This window comes from Parasteatoda tepidariorum, chromosome 9 (genome assembly GCF_043381705.1).
Source record: "Parasteatoda tepidariorum isolate YZ-2023 chromosome 9, CAS_Ptep_4.0, whole genome shotgun sequence".
Classification (NCBI taxonomy): Eukaryota; Metazoa; Arthropoda; class Arachnida; order Araneae; family Theridiidae; genus Parasteatoda; species Parasteatoda tepidariorum.
This window is the reverse complement of record NC_092212.1, coordinates 67,319,197-67,335,404: the sequence shown is the minus strand read 5'-3', so window position 1 is coordinate 67,335,404 and position 16,208 is coordinate 67,319,197. Positions and strand designations below refer to the sequence as shown.

The following is a 16,208-nucleotide window of genomic DNA, read 5'->3' as shown; positions in this document are numbered from 1 at the left end:
GTGATCAAAATTTTGATTGATTTTAACATTTACTTTTTAGATCTGCGTCTGATTACGGTCTTGACATCGTAACTGTAACCTCACCGAATGACAGTTTGTGATTATAAACCTAGAAAGATTAGTTCAAAAATTTTAATTTTTTGTTTATACTTATAAGGGCATCAAAATTTTCGATGTTCACGATTATTTTCTGATATTTAATACATTTTCAAACAATTCTGGAGGTGTAAAAATAGTGTGCCGATTATTTATTATTATTTTTTTTTTTTATTATCAAAAGTTAAAGGTTTTAGAGATCTGCCCATATATATGGATTCCGAACACGCTCTGGAACTCATGCGGCAACCGTATGCTAAAAATAAATTTAAAAACTCTTAAATATTGTGTTGTAACCCTCTGAACGTTAATCCCGGCTTTTTCCGAATTTTAGCTGCAAATTTTCTTGCATCAAAGACTCGTATTCAATTCAAAGTTACCCTAAGGCTCAACGCTTGGAGGGTTTAAAACTAATGAATTAAAATCGGAAGAAAAAAAAAACATAAATGTGCTTTAAAATTATCATTTATTATTTTCCTCCGTTCTTTTTAAAGTAGTAATAATTAGGAATGTAACGAATTCGGTATTATTCGGTAACTATTCGGTATTCGGCATATTCGGCCCTTCTGCCGAATATTCGGTTCGCCGAATGTTTGGCCAAATATTTGGAAAGTATTTTTTGAAAATGTATTTTGCGACAATTTTTCTTTCTTTTAAGAATTAGAGTAGATTTAGAGAAGAGGAATCTAAAATCGTATTTTTTTACTATTCATTTTTAAAAATAGTTTTTACTCATATTTAAGCTCTCAAACTTGCTATTTTTTGTTCTGAAAGACAAATGGAAAAGTGCAATTTGAAAAATCGAAACTAAATTACTTTATGCTGAACCATAAGCTTTGTACGGCGGATTTATAATTATTATTATTATTACATTTAGGCAAGCCAATTTCGTCGTTTTTTCAACACTTTTTGTTTTAAGAATTTTTTTGTCATGAACTTTTTTGTTATTTTTTGCTTCGTTTTTGCTGTCTCTGTTTTTATTATATCACAGCAATTTAACGGAGCGTTTCTAATGAGCTTTATTCATTTTTCTTAACTTTTTCTTGAAAATAAATGTGAATGGAAAACTGACACTTAGCTTTAAATTTTTCTTTAAAAAATTAGGATCGTTTTTTATTTTTTTTTTATTTTACTTTTCTATGTATCGTTTTTTGTAGACATTTTCATAATAGTGCGGCATTTTTAAAAGTCTTTCTGATAAACTATATCTCTTTAAACGTTTTATGGATACTTCTTTTTTCCAGAAAATATTATTTTTTGCATTAAAATATTGTTTTAAGAATTAAAAGGATATTTTTTTCTAATTCTCTTTTTTTCCAGCTTAACTATGTTTTTTTTTTCAGTAACTGCTAGTCATTTTTTTTATTTATCTCAAATATTTCTTAATATTTAATTATCTTTATTGTCTTAATATTTCTATTATAGTTTTTTCTCTGTATCCCATTCCAACAATATGGCTAAGATTTGATTGTTTTTTAATAATGACTAAACTTATTTATACATAAAACTTAATATTTATTGATGATTTAAAAAAATGTTGTTGTTTGTCTATCCAATATTTGGTATTCTTTTTTTTCTCTGTTAACATTTGGTATTTAGCTATTCGGCTAAATCACTGTTCGTTACATCCCTCTTAATAATGTAATATTATATGTAAAATATAATTATAATTTTTTTTAAGAATATAAACTTGAAGCATACTTGTATACAAGCTTAGGAATATAAATGAGGAGCATACTTGTATACAAACTTAACAATACAAACTAGAATCAATCTAAACATACCTTAGAAAATGAAAGACAACCGTATAGTAAAAAAAAGAAAGTAATAATAAAAATTACTACTAGTTTTTTAAAAAAAAGTATTAATATTGAAAATATATATCTATATAAATCCGCTCTCAAAATTTCCTTTATTNTCCCCCCCCCCCCCCCTTTTTTTTATCAATAATGCACTATGAATTATAAATATAATAACAATATAAAGAAAACAAAAAAAATATTTTTAAACAGAAGAAGAAAAATTATTAATAAATAAAACATCAAAATAATGTCTCTTTATTCTTTTTATTGTGCTTTATATATGTAATGAATAAGTGAATATAATCTCCAAATGAATTAAATGGGCCATATAGTGAACTGAAATCTCCAAAATAGTGTATTAAAAAATCAAGAAAAAATCAGATAAATCAATATCAAATTTTTATCTTTCTTTTCTTCTGTTCTTTTTTCAATAATCAAAATTGTTATATAAACATGATAGCCTTTTTTTAATAAAAGAGTAGGAAACATATATTCTAAATACGTCCAAGAAATCAAACGGCAGCCGTGTAATAAATTAAAATCATGATAATAACAACACGATAACGAAACACGAAACAGCCTAAATATTTGCCATTGACACTATAAAGCTATAAAACAAGCCTCATTCTAGGAGCGATCTATTTTCGAGATTAGTAAACTTCCGCTAGAGGGCCTATTTGCTTGACAACAGGATAGTGTACTGTTTTGCTTATGTATCTAACGAAAACCGGCAGTTGTGTTTTTCGTTTTGCAATCGAAAGAATGAAATTTTGTTTCCGATGTGTGACATGCTCTATTTTTATTTAAATTTCTACAAACTTTTTCACTCCTTATCATAATGCACTGGATTAAAAAATGAGAATCTATTTCGAATAAGTTTTTGGATTAAGCGAAGGAAACTTAATATGATCAAGCTATGGTTTTTTGGAAGGTAAGCATGGCTTAAAATGTATTGTATGTGCTCGTTAAAGTATTTTGTATTTGTTAAAATTATGTTATCTACTTGATGTATTGATTTATTTTTATCTTGTTTAAATTTTGAGTTTTCTGATCGATTTGAAGTACCTGATTTCATATCATTATTTCTTTCTGTATTTTTTTCCCCCAATAAATTTAATACGCTCTTATTTTATAAAACTTTATTCGTATTGTTATATTGATGTCTTATAACTGCTTAAAATCCAAATTTTGACAGTAATTTATAAACATAATTGTCTAAAGAAAAAAAGAATAAGCATTTTTCGTAATTTAACGCTTATACTTACTAAAGTTTTTTTTTTTTAACTTGTCATTTTATTTAAGAGAATAGTGCAATCGAATGATTAAAAATTTTTTCTATTTTTAGGCAGGGCTGCCAACTTTCTACGCTTTCTGTAAAAATGTATTCTAGTGGTAGCTAAGGTTATGCTTTAATGTGTTAATTTTTAGTCATGTAAAATATTTTCCACACCACTACATATACATGATTTAAAAGCGCAACGCCACTTTCTTATATTTCTTTTGTGGTGAGTTTTTTAAAATGTTGACAAAATTACCGAAAATTCAGAAAACTTTGGTTTTTAAACGTCTATCACTCTATAAAATATTTTGAAAAAAAAAGAAAAGTAGTTGGCAGGCCTTCTTGAAAGCAACTTAACAGCACTAAAGCTTCCAATAGATCGTTTGTTAGGAATATTGGTCTATATTTAAAATAGATTTATGTGATTGTTTTTCTGAATGCATTTTATTTTCAACATTTATCAAAAGAAAAAGTATGAGTTGTATGAGAAAAATACCATTTAATATTTATCTTTTAACAGTACTTGAAATTATACTATTTAAGATATGAATAAAAATATTTGTCTATAAGTAAGTACAGTTTTCAAGGTTTTGACAATAATTTGTTTTACTAAGTTAATAAAGTAGATAGATTAAATAAGAAAAATGTATTTTATTAAAATATTTTTCATTTCTCTGTAAATATAATTTTTTTCCCTTCAAATTTTCAGAAATGTTACTGAGCATATTATACTCAGTTTTATTTAGAAATCTTATCCCATGGTTTATTACCCATCACAAGATATACAAGTTTTTGTTTGTACCAGTTTTTGAATGGTTTAACTGTGGTTAAAACCAGGATGGGGATTTTATCCAGGACACAAGGAAAAATCGAAGGAACTGGATGGGGATAAGAAAAATTTTATGTTGATCACTAATATTGTTTACCAACAAATATTATAAAAGAGCTTAAATTTATGTTGATAAAATTAAATTTAAAACAAGAAAGTTAAAGGATTTTTTTACCTATACATTAAAAAAAAATTATATTCATATTATCTATTTTAGTATCATGCAGAATTTTAAAATCTATTCTAACACATTGTCATATGCTTGAGTCATATACTTTGAGTATTCATTTTTATCAGTATTTAACTATTAAAAGTTGCATGCTATTTGCAATTGTAGAATTGAGTCATTCGGTTTGTTTCTTTCATTTAATTGTGTTTATAAAAAAATTTTATTATATTTTAACAGTTCTTTCCATAATTATAAAATTGAGTTCTACTATGCTCCTTTAACTAAAACATTGAAGGAAATTTAAGTTTCTAATTTCTTAAAAGAATTTCATTAAATTTTTTTCTCCCAATTGTTGCTTTTCTACTTTGGCTTAGTTAAAGATAATGTATTCTTAACTTGTGAAAACTAATATTATCATAGAAAATATATTGTAATTATACACTCTTTTAAAAACAATTATTTTAACGTTTGGTATTTCTATTTTAAAACAAATTTCTTCAATTTGAGTTTGTAGAAACATATTTTATCTAGGAAAGCTTTTCCCACCTGCTGTACCTGGTTAAAACCACCTCTGTGCCACAGCACTGCTCCTCAAAGTTATCAAATTCCATTTATGTAACTGTTGTAAATATTATTACAGTGCAGAACCCGTTATCCGGAAATCAGAAAACCGGAAAACCAAAAAACCGGAACGAAATTCGATAAATTTTCTCGCCATTTTTAAAAAAAAATTTTTTTTTTCCGCATATGATTTTACGATTTTTCTTTCCTTTTTTAAAGATGTTTACCTTACCATCATTTTGGAAATAATCATTAGTGTATTTCTTCATCGTTTTTTCTTATTTTGAAGATTATATCCAATTTTTTTTTTTTTGTTGTTGTTGAGTTTATCAATAAAAAAACGGCTTTTTGTAGCGATTCAGAAAACCGGAAAAATCAGTTATCAGCGATGGTCCCGACCCTTCCGGATAATCGGTTCCCTACTGTAATAGTTAATAAAAGCACATTGCATGTATTGTTTAAGGTCAAATATTAAATATTAATTTTTATATTGACATACGTTGAAATAGCTTTTTACTGCTTAAATTCATTTGCTAAAAAAAAGCCTGAAGAAGCCTCCTGGTTATAAAGAAGTATTTCATAGTAATTTAAAAAAATAATTTCACTATGCCATTATCTTTTAAAATAAAAAATAACAAGATTTTTTTTAATGGTAAACAGCTAAAATTTCAGTTTTGATTTTAATTGGTTATGATAAAATTTGTTATAAGAATACTAAATAATTTTTTTTTAATTAGTACTGTTTTCTTAAAATTATAGTATCGAATTATTGAAATTGTGCTATAACGTTAATTTTTATTTTATTACTTTCTTTTTAGAATTGATTGTTGCTTGTACATAATTTGTAAGGAAATTCGGTAGAGAAAATGACCGACTCAGGCTCTTGAATTTTAGACTTAAACATATGTGATGCAGCTTACATGTATATGTGATGCCTATACATATGTGATGCAGCTTATTATTTTTTTTTTTAAATATAAAAGAAGTAATAGATGCTGTACAGAAAAAAGATGATGGCATAGCTGATCGTTTATATTAATTAGCATTTATTTTAAAATGATAAAATAGACATTACTAGTTTCTGTACTTTGAGTTGGCCATTTCCATATTAATTGGGATTTTCCTATCGATTAATATCGCCAAACACAATATTATTGCCAAAAGGTAGCTTCTGCGCCAATAACCGCAAATTTTATCACGATTTACTGAGTAAATCCTTGGCTACGCGCGTTTGCTTTCGTTAGCGTCTTGAAATATACTGTTTTTTTTTTTTTTTTGAAGTTATACTTCTTATGCGACTTCCAACAAGGAAGCGTTAAACGTTTAACACTACATTTTTATTGGCCGGGAAATCACGTGGTAGGATCCAGTTTTCCCTCATTCATTTTCATATTGTTTTGGTTCTCACTAGCATAAAAATAATAAAAGTCATAAAAATTTTGTCCTTCTACAAATATTTTTTTTAGTTTGTTTTCATACACATATAATTTAATAGGGAGCAGGAAAAAGAGTCGTTGAATAGAACTAGTGATCCTTCTACGACTGCTGATACTTCTACATTTAACGTCGCAGATTGCGAAGTTTAACTTCTTACGCGCGGAGGGCCTCCGCGCACTATTTTTTTTTTTTTTTAAACTTTACTCCACTGCAAATTGATTCGAATTAGGGATTTGCCTAGCACCGAAGAGAGGGCAGTGGCATATTTTCAATTCATTTAGTTCAATGCGTAAATTATCAACAGAAAAAAAGAGAGTTACTTTCAATAAACTTTTTTATTACGTTTTTTTACTCTTAAATATTTTGTTATTATTATTTGATGAATTTTATGTGTTTAGAATGTTTATTTTGGAAATTGCTTTTCATTTTGATGGCGCCAAAGGGTTTGCGCAATTTCGCGAGCGTTGACAGTTCTGACAGTTCCCTAAGTCCCTTGCTATGGACAAATCTTTGATATAGGATCGTAAATTCAATTTGGTAAATTCCAGAGATGAGAACAGACTTTCCGCATGAATCTTAGTAGGAAGAGCTGCTACTGTTAAGGCTACTTCTTTCAACTTTTTTTTAGATAGATTGATTTGTATAAGTTCTAAAGGAGGTGTTATCCAAGCGCGATCATATTTTTCAAATTCTTCTAAGGCTATATAGAAATATTGTTTGTATTTTTTCATTTTTTAAATTCTTAGTTCTTTATTTTCAATCGCTTTGCCTTTAGTCTTTTCAATTTTATACAAATGTTTCCAGGGGTCTGTTTAGAAGAAATTTGGGTCCGTTAACGGAATCTTCACAAAATATCTTTTCATAAAAACGGACCCTTCACAAAATATTTTAACTTAAAAACGGACCCTTCACAAAATGATTTTTCTTTTAATCGGACCCTTCACAAATTTGTTTATCTTCATTATTATTTTGTTAATCGAATAAACCCTTTCCAGGGCAGAAAACAAGAAAGATGGATGTAAACGAATTAAGTTTTGTCTTCGGCAGACGATTCTTCCATTATTCGTCCGAAATTAATATTCTGCGTTCAGCAGTATAGGCTAAATACCAAATATTTGTATGTTGCATCTCTAATTTAGAAGCAGCAATTGTTGTTTATTTTTTAAAATTTAATTTTTTTAATTATAATTTTACAGTGTTGAGCATAATCTTGTATGTCTATACAATTTAAAAACTCCTTGAAAAAGTTTTTTTTTTTGCAATAACGGACCCTATTTGCACAAATTCATAAAAGCGGACCCTGGTTGAAAGAATGTGAGTAGTTTTTTCACAATTTCACGAAAAACGGACCGTTCATAAAATGTCTGGACAGACCCCTGGTTTCTGTACCCATCAAATTCAAAAAATTAAATGCGTTAGAACCGTGTTTATTTTCTCAATTAACGTTGAAAGTAGTTCCCAGGAATCGTTTCAAGCTACTGTTTTTTGTATCGTACTACTCACTATACTACAAACTACCAACAACAAAAAAAGCAGCGACTACAGTAGTTTCACTACTGCCGACCAATGAGCCGATTTGTAATTTTTTTTTTCACCATATTCATTTCAATCTATTTGTATAATCTTTCTTTAGTGTATTTCTAAAATCCTTCATTTATTATTCTGGGTGAAGAATTATTGGATTCTTTCTGTCATTTCTGATTATTTAATAATTAAATGTTAAATCAAATTATTTGGTTTCCTTAGTTAAGTTTGAGAGATTCAACAAATATCTTTGTGGAAAGAAGTTTTTTATTAATTAGATTCATAAGATCTGTAGTCTGAATTTTTCAACAATGTATATATATTTTTTTACTTGGTGTTTTGAAAATAAGTTTCTGATTTATATATTTTACTTAAGTTAATCGTATTTTTTCTGTCAAATAATATATAGTAAGTTCAATGTATAGAAACTTACCAAATTTTTGAATATTTTTTGCTATAATGATTGAATGCTATTTAATTAACGTTTTTCCATGTAAAGGAATAACAAATCGAAGTAAAATTATTTTTTGTGACGACATACTCTTATGACTAAAGATTTAAAAATAAATAAAATAAAAATAATTGAAATTAAGAAAATAAATAAAATCCCTTAATGAAAAGGACAAGTTTGAGCACGTGTGTCTTTTATATTTTTAATATTTCTGTACTATTAGAGAGTTTTATTATTTCGGTACTAGTAGAGTCCTGAAATTATGAAAATAGCTGTAAGGGGCAATTTTAGCCCGCCGATCCTTAAAATCGTTAAAAAATTTCAATTTGGTGCTTGCACTTCAAGGGAAGATCATGGATACCCACACATGTGACATATGACGTCAGTGCCAGATAGATCGTTTGTAAGCAAAGTGGCGTGTTAAAGTTGAGCTAAGTATCTCCACATAAGTTAGAATGTTAATTAACGCTATTGTTATAAAATACATCGCCGTATCGCATTTCGAATCTCTTGAAAAATAACTCTTAGTCGTCTGCGCCTTTTACTTAGATTTATTATTTGTTTATGTATTTTATTGTAACCGTGATATATGTTGTTTTGTTTACCTGACAACTTCCATGCATAAATAGTTTATGTTCTACGTGGATTCATGTGTGTCTTTGTGTTAAGTAAGAAATATATAGTGAAAGTATTGAAATTTTTGTTTAAGAATCTTCATGTAAGAATATAGAATGTGTCGCTTAAGATAATTAATACTTGCTTACTCGAAAGAGCAGTTGCTTACGTAAACAAATGCCACTTTTCAGCAACCAATCAGGATCCAGATACTCACACTACGTCACTTGCAGGTATCCAATTAACCAGGGGTCTGTTTAGAAGAAATTTGGGTCCGTTAACGAACCCTTCACAAAATATCTTTTCATAAAAACGGACCCTTCACAAAATATCTTTTCATAAAAACGGACCCTTCACAAAATATTTTAACTTAAAAACGGACCCTTCACAAAATTTTTTAACTTGACAACGGACCCTTCACAAAATAATTTATCTTTTAATCGGACCCTTTACAAATTTGTTTATCTTCATTATTGTTTTGTTAATCGAATAAACCCTTCCCAGAAAGGGGGGGAGGAGAAAGACAGATGTAAATGAACTAAATTTTGTTTTCGGCAGAAGCTTCTTCCTTTATTCGTCCGAAATGAATATTCTGCGTTCAGCAGTATAGGCTAAATACCAAATATTTATATGTTGAATCGCTAATTTAGTAGCTGCAATTGCTGTTTATTTTTTAAAATTTAATTTCTTTAACTATAATTTTACAGAGTTGAGCATAATCTTGTATGTCTTTACAATTTAAAAACTCCTTGAAAAAGTTTTTTTGCAATAACGGACCCTATTTGCCCAAATTCACAAAAGCTGACCCTGGTTGAAAGAATGTGACTAAACGTTTATTTCATATTCGCAAATTACGAGCAATTTTTTCACAATTTTACAAAAACGGACCTTTTACAAAATGTCTGGACATACCCCCCCTGCATTAACCCTATCGAGAGGAGCGTTTTAAAAAATGTATTTTTTCTCATCGGTTTAACATAAGGTGTTTTGATAAATTAAACAGTAGACGAATCTATTTTTTTTAAAAATATTTCAAAGATAACACTAACGAAGATTTTAAATAAAAATTTGAAGGATGATGACCGTGATGTTTGTTAACTTAAAAATTTTTTTTTCACTCTGCTTAAAATTTTTAATTATTTTTTATTCACGAGCCAGGTAAGCTCAAGAATCAACGTGTATAGCACGTGACTGCTGCGTTACCAAATTATTTGCTTAGGTTTTATGAAACCACATGTTTATTTTGTTTATAGTTATGCTTTTGAAAAGCATTCCTATGAAACTAAATTTAAAATCAAAATTGAATTATTAAAAAGGTACTACAAATTAAGATTGATCGGAAAAAGGTAATTATACGTTTCGGAGGCCGTAAAAAAAATCACCGTATAATTATTGATGCCAAAAGAGCTTAATTTTGGTACTTATTTTATATCCGTCTTTGAACAGACGACCCAATTTTTTGGGTTTACCAGTACTAATGTTCCACTCCGTAGTCTCGTAATTTTGAACCCAATTCTGAAGACGAGGGAACTGCTGGATCAAGTATTGAGAGAAATTTTCCTTCGGGGAGGACTTTTTGAGGGATCTAACCCGCAACTGCGTTACGTGGTGAGGAAAACCACGAAAGCTTCAAAACGGTGTTAACCTGACCGCAAGGGGACTCTAACCCATGATTCGTCTACCACTGAAGATATTTTATGTCAGCACTGTGGTTGGCGCAAGCCGGATGCGGAATTCGTATCGACCAGCCGTCGTGGGATTCGAACCCGAATAACCTCATAAGAAGGCGAACGCTCTATCCCCTGAGCCATCACGGCTGTAGGTACTTATTTTATTTTGTAACCGTCGTTGAACAGCTGACCAAATTTTGGATTTACGACTATAAATGTTCAACTCCGTAGCGTTGTAATTTTGAACCAATGCAGAAGACAAGGAAACTCTTGCATCAGTATCCCCGGAAGTATGATTTGTGATTGAAAAATGGAGGACTTTGTGACTCGACAGATTTAACGTCATAAGAAGTCATCAATCACCATTTACTACCGGCCTGTCTTTGGCCGGTGGGAATCGAATCCACGACGTCTTGGAGACGGGCCCAGTGCCCTACCAACCAGGCGCTCCCTGCCCTTCTAGGTACTTAATGGTGGTAAGGGGTGCTGTTTTAATTGTTACTAAATGTAGGTATCCAGATACCCAATATAGGTACTGTGTCAAAAGGATTATATCGCCCCCTCTAGAAAAGTACTGGTAAAAATTGTTTGATTGCAGCAATCAGTTGTGTTGTTCTATGCCTTTCGGTTTAATACATAATTTCGTAGCTTTGATTAATATCAATTTGTTGATTATTTACTTTTTTTCCCCATGCGAAGAAAGATTATTCAACTTGTATTTTTGCAAACTAATAATAAAGCAAGATTTTTTTAACTTCCGCTACTGCGCATTTTCTTCTTTCGCTTTTCAAAATGCCAATTTCTTGAAAAATAATAACTTTATTTGAATTTTTATTATCTTTCGGAGTTATAAAATTACAAACAAATCTTTCGTTATTTTGTGTTGAAATGTTTTTCTTTTTAAATATTTATTTGTTTATTTTTACAACGTGTAATAGATATTTTTTTAGCGAAAACTCTTCTCAATAGAATTATGATTTTTGATTCTAAATTTCTTTTTATTTTTGAAGCTAATAAGTTACCTAAACAATTCTTATCAAAACAGTTCTTGACTTCACCTTTAAAAAAGGATGTATACTTTTATGCCATTAATTTTTTATGTTTAAAATAATTTTTTACGCACATTATTTTACAGTAAGAAGATTGGTACTTGTTTGGTTGTTAAAAAAAATAATAATAAAATAAATAAAAGAGAAGAAAAGAAATTGACACCCTGAGTAACTTAAGATCAAATTTTATAACAGACTGCGAATTGTTTCTGCATTTTAAAAAAGTTTTATATTTAAAATTTAATTTCACAAGAACTGTTCCGATTTTGTTTGAATTTCTTATTTTTTCCATGCATTTTTTTCCCCTTATTACATGTTTAAAGGAATGTTAAAATTGTTTGCGTTATAAATAAAAAAATTTTCGATTATTATTAAATAAAATTATGAAAAATAATAAATAATTAGTAAAAATGATTTTCTACTTGAAATTATCTTTGAATGAACGAATTCAGTTGCAATTTCCGTCTATAATTTGAAGAAATCATAATCCATCGAAAAAAAAAAATATGTTTAATGTTCCGAGAAAGAATGTTTTTGTTTTTGATTTCGTAAGTCTTAGTACGCGAAAATCCGATCAATCGATCAAAAGTTATTCAGGGTGCCTCTTTTATTTATTATTTGTGCTCCATGTTTTTCTATCAAAAGATGTTTTTTCCTTAGAATGAAAAAGAAAAAGTTTTTTCTTTCTTTCTGTTATCTACTTAAATATTTCGAACGCTTATTCATTTCGTTAGAGATTATAACAAGAGAAAAACGTTTATTACTACTATTTCTTATTTTTAATGCAGAAACCATTTACCTTTATTATGTTCTTTTTTCATGCATATTTTATTAATTGTTTTTTAGTTTGACTTAGGACGGGTTTAACAGGGTGCGTAGCGTTTTTAAAAAGTGCTTAAAGGTGCTTATTTTCGATTTTTAAAAGCCCTTAAAGGTGCTTTTTTCATTGCGTGTTTTCAAAAAGTGCTCAATTTATCCTTCTTCAAAATGAGATTTTTCCTTTGCTGTGTTGATTTTCCCTTCGAATCATGCAAAAAGACACAATTCACATTGTTCTTTTCAACGTTTTCACAATGAATTCAATCCCCATCTATTTCGGCGTATTGTCAGCCCGTAGCGTATGAAAACGCCATTCGTGTTTTACATGATTCAAAATCTCATGATTTTTGACAATTGTTAAAAACTATGCCAAAAGGTTTTTTTGTTTTTTTTTTGTTGACATGACGGTTAAAACAAGCCAAAACCGTAAATTGTCAAAAACTTTCCAACTCTGCCTAATTATGATATTTTTTAAAGTGCTTAAAAATATTTTTTGAGTGCTTAAAAGGTGCTTAGTTTTTGTTGAATAATTTGGCTACGTACCCTGTTTAAAAAAAAAAAATCAAAACATGTTTTGAAACTAGTGTTCTTTGGAGACCTCCTTAATCACCTTTCAAAATTATCATGTACGACATATAAGCTTTGATGGTAACCAAGCCAAATGCACAGCGCAACTGTAATTAAATATTTTATTTCTTCAACATCTCTTCCAATTCTAAGTACTTAATTTTAATCACTATGTGAACGAAATTTTTTCCCTGTCTAGCTGTTGCCCGCTCGGAAGTACTTTGATTTCGATTTTAACTATTTTCAAGGAATGTCCGCGATTTTGTCTATGTTCTCTATGCATTGAATTTTAGTGATAGCTTAAAATCTGACCGGCCGCCATTAAAGCACGCAAATTACCGCAAATATAAATTCGGGTCATTTCAGCATAGTAGGCGACAAAAGTAATAAAATTATTTCCATTTCTGTCTTGAGATAAAATCGAAAATTCATCCTAATGCTGTACTACTTCCTCACGCACCTCTCGAGCCATAACTTGAGTATTGTATAATATATTTTATTTTATAACCGTCGTCGAGCAGCCGATCCAATTTGTTTGGGTTTACGACTTCTAATGTTCAACTCCGTAGCCTCGTAGTTTTGAACTCAATCCATAAGACGAGGAAACTCATGGATGAAGTATTAGGAGAAATTTACCTTCGTTGAGGACTTTTTGATGGAATTAACCCGCATTTGCGTTATATGAAGAGGAAAGCCACGAAGAACTCCCACGGCATTTGCGTTGCATGGAGAGGAAAGCCACGAAGAACTCCCACGGTTAGCCTGACGGCAAGGGGAGTTCTTACCCATGATCCGTCTGCTACTGAGGATATTTTGCGGCAGTACTGTGGTCGGCAAAAGCCGGTTGCGGAAATCGTGTAGATCAGCCATCTCTGGGATTCGAACCTGGCTTACCTCATTAGGAGGCGAACGCTCTATCCCCTCTGCCATTACGTCTCTGTGGCATATATGACTGCCATTACGTCATATATGCTATTGCTCGAAAGGAACATGCTCCGTTGTGAATAATTGACATGGCAGTATGGCACACCGTTCTCGTTCCAAAATTTCTACCTCCATTTACCGCGGTCTACCGCAATCCTTTCTAGGATCGAAAATAAATATAATTAATTGCTAATTTCGTAACTTTTATCTTTAACTTAATTTCTATAAAAAGAAAAATACAAAATTATTCTTAATAGATACTTAACAAATAACTAAACATTTCAACACTACTTAAATTATTAAAACAAATTAACAAATGAATCAAGCGTATAACTATTATTTTAACACTACCGAAATCATTATTTAAAATAACTTAACAAAATGAATAATAAAGTTTTGGCAGTAGTAGAGAAATACCCGAGTTTAAGGTGTTACATAAGATAAATATGCATATAGATAATGAAAAAAAAAGAGCCTTGAATATTGTGAAAAATTTTGTTGCTTTAGCTACGCTTAAACGAACGTGCATATCTGGTTTTGCTATATACTGTAAGCAAAAAAAGAACTACTTAATTACTTTTAGATTACTTTTGTTCCAATGATCAGATTTTCACAAACAATTTTTAAGGTTTAAAGTCTTAACCTGAAATATGCTAATTAATTATTAGTAACTAATTAAATTATGAAGACAGGCAAAGAAACGTACTTTCTCTAAAATAAACATTCCTTTTTTTTTTTCTCGACTGATTTGATTTTTTACCATCAAAATTTAAGAATCTTTTAGTTTTGTTTTGTTTTGTTTTGTTTTATTTAATAGTGGTCGAATGGATTGCAATTCGAATGTTGTTGACTTTTGTTAAATAAAATATAATTGTTAAATACATTATTACTTAAATAAAATATTATTTAAATAAAGTATTAAATCAATAAAATATTTTTTTTAATAAAATATAGATGATAATAATAATTATTAATATTATTTTACAGGGATTTATCTTTAGATAAAGAAATTTTGTAACCATGCGCAAAAATTATTTGATTCGATAAAAAAAAAGTTTCCGATGTATGGGGAATACGCAGAAAGTGAATTTAAAATTTAGAGGTTCAAATTTTGGTCCGCTTTATTATTTCAACTATTGAAACTATACTTTGAGCCGCAATAGCCTGGCTGGCAGGGGTCTGGACTCGCGGTCAAGAGAACGATAGTTCGAATCCAGCCAGCCGAAGACTCCCCGTGCGGTAAATGATTTCTGGTGCACGTTATTTCTGTCGGGTCACGAAGTCCTCCATGTTTCCATAACAAATCGATACCTCTAGGGATACTGATTGGAGATTGATTATTCTATGGTTCTGGTCAAAATTAAGATCTGTGGGTGAATGAATGGGTCCAAACGATAAGCGGGTGGGACGTTTGGGTGAAGCAGAAGTCGAATTCTTATCCATAGATGGCGCCACTGGAAGACAAGAACAATTTCACCATCTCTGCATTAATGACCGACGACAGCTACTACATACCATATTTTCTAGAGTGCACCTCCTCTTAAATTGACGATCAAAAATTTAAATCAATCGAAAAAAAGATCCCAGAGAAAGAGCGTTTTGTGTCTAATTTTGACCAACTAATTAGTATATTTGAGGTCAACTCTTTGACCGGATTTTCACTACACTAATACCCTTAAGATTGGTATTAAGTTATCCAGAGTGTTTTTTCTTGGCTCGCTTTTCAAATTCGGTTAACTACAAAAAATTCTTTTTCTGTAGTTAAGCATTCAGTTGTTTGTAACTATTTGTTAAAAGTAACCAAGACCATATTTTAATGAAATCATCAAGATATGTCAATACTTGATTTTTGTCAGTATGGTTATTTAATTGTTCTAATTTCAAGCGTTTAAGTGTTCTATTTTTGTTTAATAACTAACATTTTTTTTTTTTGTGCAAAGAAACATTAAACAAAACTTTTTATAATTTGAAATAAAAGAAAAATGTATATTTTTGTGAATTCATAATGGCATAAATTTATAGTCATATATATTTATGCCCTGTTTGATAACTTTTAAATGGCAGAAAAATAATGCCGAAATGTTGACATACGCCATTTTCAGAGATGCCAAATTGCTCTGGACAGCAAATATATAATTTAAAGTGGTAGTTTATCAACTGTGATTCTTGGTTTAATAAATTCNGGTTGAAAGAATGTGAGTAATTTTTTCACAATTTCACGAAAAACGGACCTTTTACAAAATGTCTGGACAGACCCCTGATAGTTATTTATTTGTTCTGGTTTCAGGTTTCCAAGCGAAGTGTTCTATTTTTGTTTAATAACTAACAATTTTTTTTAAATGTGCAAAGAAACATTAAGCCAAGACTTTTTATAATTTAAAAATAAATTTAAAAAAATTTTATTTTTTTGAATGTA

At 29.6% G+C, this 16,208-nt stretch overlaps 1 protein-coding gene across 4 annotated transcripts in view; it reads left to right on the top strand.

Moving 5' to 3' along the window:
* The first annotated feature begins 2,564 nt into the window (after positions 1–2,564).
* Positions 2,565–16,208, top strand: part of LOC107437949 (Kinesin family member 3C) — a 54,195-nt gene continuing 40,551 nt past the window's right edge. For 3 of the 4 annotated variants that reach the window (XM_043039564.2, XM_043039566.2, XM_043039565.2), the window contains exon 1: positions 2,568–2,829. The gene's annotated coding sequence lies outside the window, so the exon portion shown is untranslated. Of the gene's footprint in view, positions 2,830–16,208 lie in introns of all 4 variants that reach the window. The other variant, XM_043039563.2, reaches the window with a different exon arrangement.